At 39.6% G+C, this 4,186-nt stretch overlaps 1 non-coding gene across 1 annotated transcript; it reads left to right on the top strand.

The window, feature by feature from the left end:
* Positions 1-3,033: 3,033 nt before the first annotated feature.
* Positions 3,034-3,140, top strand: LOC113001005 (small nucleolar RNA R71). The gene has a single exon (XR_003266318.1). It is a non-coding gene; the product is annotated as a small nucleolar RNA R71 (small nucleolar RNA).
* Positions 3,141-4,186: the final 1,046 nt, after the last annotated feature.

Raw genomic sequence — 4,186 nt, 5'->3', positions numbered from 1 at the left:
AGTTGGACAGTGGAAGGGCTACTTTGCTAAAATCTCTTCTAAAGCGCTTGTAGAATCCTGCATGACCAAGAAAAGATCGCACCTCTCACACGCAAGAGGGGTAAGGCAATTGTGAAATAACAGAAATTTTTGCAGGATCTACTTCAATGCCTTTATTGGAAATAATGTGGCCTAAAATTATACCTTGCTCAACCATAAAATGACATTTTTCAAAATTTAGAACAAGGTTAGTTTCAGTGCATCTATTCAAAACCTTTTCCAGACTATCCAAACAAACATCAAAAGAGGATCCATATACAGTGAAATCATCCATAAACACCTCTATGCAATTTTCTAAAAAATCACTAAAAATACTGATCATGCACCGCTAGAAGGTACCAGGGGCATTGCACAGGCCGAAAGACATCCTCCTATAGGCAAAAGTGCCGAAGGGGCAGGTGAATGTGGTTTTTTCCTGATCCTCAGGAGCAATAGTGATTTGCATATAACCAGAAAAACCATCAAGGAAACAGTAGTGAGATTTACCTGCCAGGCATTCAAGCATCTGGTCAATGAATGGCAGGGGAAAATGATCCTTTTTGGTAACCTGGTTCAACCTCCTATAGTCAATGCAGACTCTCCAACTATTCTGCACCCGAGTAGGAATCAACTCCTCCTTCTCATTTTTTATCACGGTAAGGCCGATTTTCTTCGGGACTACCTGGACGGGACTCACCCATTGGCTGTCGGAGATAGGATAAATGATTCCAGCTTGCAAAAGCTTGGTTACCTCCTTCTTCACTACATTAAGAATCACTGGGTTGAGTCTTCTCTGTGGCTGTCTTACTGGTTTAGCTCCATCTTCTAAATTTATTCGATGCATACATGTGGATGGGCTAATACCAAGAATCTCCATCAGGGTCCATCCTATAGCCTTCTTATGCTTCTTGAGAACTGATAACAGCTTCTCCTCTTGCTCATCAGCAAGGGAGGCAGATATAATTACTGGAAAACTTTTGCTCTCATCTAAGCAAGCATATTTCAAATTTGATGGCAAAGGCTTCAATTCTGGTCTGGGCGGCTGAATAATGGTAGAAAGAGATGGTTCCTCAGCCTGTACCTCATAAAGAAAGTCAGAGGTATGTGTACTTCCTGAAACATGGTTAGTTCTATCTGACTCTAGAAAATCAATCTCAAGAGGTAAAACATCACTAGACATGTAATCAATATCAAATTCAGATTCACTCTCAGCATCAAATTCAGATATATGATCAAGTACAAATTCAGGTCCAATGCATGAAGAGTGATAGGCATGCAGATTAGAATGAAGATCAATCATGTATTCATCAACAATATGATCAATTATTTCAACACGAAATACAGAAAGATCTTCAGATGGGTGTTTCATAACATCAAGAATATTAAAATGAACAGTTATATCACCAAACTCCATAGATAGTGTGCCTGCATATACATCTATCTTAGTTCTAGTAGTTTTCATAAAAGGTCTGCCTAGAATGATGGGAACTGATCCTTTAGAAAATCCCTTCTCCATATTCAAAATATAAAAATCAACAGGGAAAATCAGTTCACCAACTCTAACTAAGACATCCTCTATGAAATCAGCAGGATAGGCAACACTTCTATTAGCTAAATGAATTACCACATCAGTTGACTGCAAAGGACCTAGAGATAGAGAATTAAAAATAGACAGAGGCATAACACTAACAGAAGCTCCTAAATCTAGCATGGCATTGTCAAACTTATTGTTCCCTATAATACAAGGTATGCTGAATGTACCTGGATCTTTACATTTTTCAGGGATTTGGGGAACAGATTTACCAATCAATGCGGAAACATTTCTGCCCATACTAATTCTTTCACTTCCTTTAAGCTTCCGCTTATTAGTGCACAGCTCCTTCAAGAATTTAGCATATCTTGGAATTTGCTTTATTGCATCCAACAGAGGTATGTTTACCTCTACTTTCCTAAATGTTTCCAAGATCTCCTTCTCTGCCTCTTCCATTTTTTTGTTGGAAATTGCTCTTCGAGGGAATGGAAGAGGGATATATTGCTTCTCTTTAGATTCACCTGCATAAAAATTGTTAGGTAACTTACTCTTTAAATTTTTGTCATCATCTTTTTTTGGAGTAGAGTGAGGTTGGGCAGGTTCATTGGCGGATGAGGGAGATGCTACTGGTTGAGGTCCTTGACACTGCTTTCCTGACCTCAATGTAATGGCACTCACTATCAGAATTCTGGAATTGTTGTTGATTTAACTGTGTAGCCAACTGTCCCATCTGTTTAGTTATGCTCTGAATGGAGGCTCTGGTCTCTTGTTGAAACTGCATGTTTTGCATAGTCATTTGCCTCACAAGTTCTTCAAGGGAAGGTTGTGGAGGGGCCTCAACTGTTTGCTGTTTTTGGGGCTGTTGCTGTTGTTGTTGCTGGATTGGTGGAGGAACGTATGGTCTGCTTGGGCCAGCAGCATTTTGAAAATAAGTCTGTTGTTGTTGTTGTTGTGAAGGATTCGACCATCTAAGGTTGGGATGATTCCTCCATCTGGGATTGTACCTGTTGCTGGAGAGGTCATAATTATTCTGTTGTGGCTGATTTTGCTGTTGAGGTTGAGGAGGTCTGTTGTTGATGTTTGCAGCATAAGCTTCAGGTTGTTCAATTGCTTCAGATTGTTGCACATAAGGGCAAAGGTCTGTGTGGTGGTCGGTAGAGGAGCATAAACCATAGAGTCTGGCGACAGGTGCAGATTTTTTATTCATGGCCAGTTGGGTTACCAGGGTAACCAAGGCATCTAGTTTACCTTCAAGCTTCTTAGTCTCACTTGATGAATTCGTGGCTACTTCATGCACTCCTCTAATGACAATAGCATCACTTCTGGCACTAAATTGCTGGGAGTTTGAAGTCATCTTCTCAATTAAATTTCTAGCTTCAGCAGGGGTCATGTCTCTAAGGGCTCCACCACTGGCAGCATCTATCATACTTCTCTCCATGTTGCTGAGTTCTTCATAAAAATATTGGAGAAGAAGCTGCTCTGAAATCTGGTGGTGAGGGCAACTGGCACATAATTTCTTAAATCTCTCCTAGTATTCATATAGGCTCTCTCCACTGAGTTGTCTAATACCTGAAATATCCTTTCTGATGGTCATGGTCCTGGAAGCAGGGAAATTGTTTTCTAAGAATACTCTTTTGAGGTCATCCCAGCTCGTGATGGACCTTGGAGCAAGGTAATATAGCCAGTCCTTTGCCACTCCCTCTAAAGAATGAGGAAAGGCCTTCAGAAATATGTGATCCTCCTGGACATCTGGTGGTTTCATGGTGGAGCAGACAATATGGAATTCTTTCAGATGCTTGTGTGGGTCTTCACCTGCAAGGCCATGAAACTTTGGAAGCAAATGGATCAATCCAGTTTTAAGAGCATATGGGACATCCTCATGAGGGTATTGGATGCACAAGCTTGCGTAGGTGAAATCAGGTGCAGCCATTTCCTTTAAAGTCCTCTCACGGGGTGGAGGTTGTGCCATGTTCTCAGAATGTTCAAAACTATTATGCTCAAAATCACCAATAACAGAATTCTCAGGATGCTCAAAAGGTACTAAATGATGTCTAACTAATCCATGAAATGTCCTATCTATCTCAGGATCAAAGGGTTGCAAGTCAGATGGATTGCCTCTAGTCATACACTATATTTAGCATGCACAACTAGTTGCCTTCTTATGCAAGTAACAGTGTAGGTTTGAACTACAGCTACCCGCAAATGATATCCAAATGACTTGAAATTTTGTGAATAACTTTATAAAATGATGAGAAATAGCACAAAAAAATTCAAACAGAAATTCAAAGTCTAACTATAGAAGCTAAAAATGACAAGTTAAGAAAAATAAGAGAATAATACTTGGAAAATAAAAAACTTTTGAAAGAATCGCAATTTTTGGAAGAAGGATACCTCAGCCGGCCTATGGCAGGCTGCCATGGCATGGGAAATTTTGTTCTACCCCAAATACATATATAATAATTGCTATTCTGATAGATGGAGCAAAAGTTATGGCTGTTTGAAGTTTTGACAAAAATCAAATTTGCTACGTTTTTGGAACTTTCAAATTTGACCAAACTAAGGGCTCCAACTATTTTTCCCACAAAATATGGATCAAAATAAGTGACCACAAAAAAATTCAGCCAAAAATAACAAATA

Source organism: Glycine max, chromosome 2, assembly GCF_000004515.6.
Source record: "Glycine max cultivar Williams 82 chromosome 2, Glycine_max_v4.0, whole genome shotgun sequence".
NCBI lineage: Eukaryota > Viridiplantae > Streptophyta > Magnoliopsida > Fabales > Fabaceae > Glycine > Glycine max.
The sequence above is the reverse complement of the archived record's forward strand: the minus strand, read 5'-3'. Positions and strand labels throughout refer to the sequence as shown.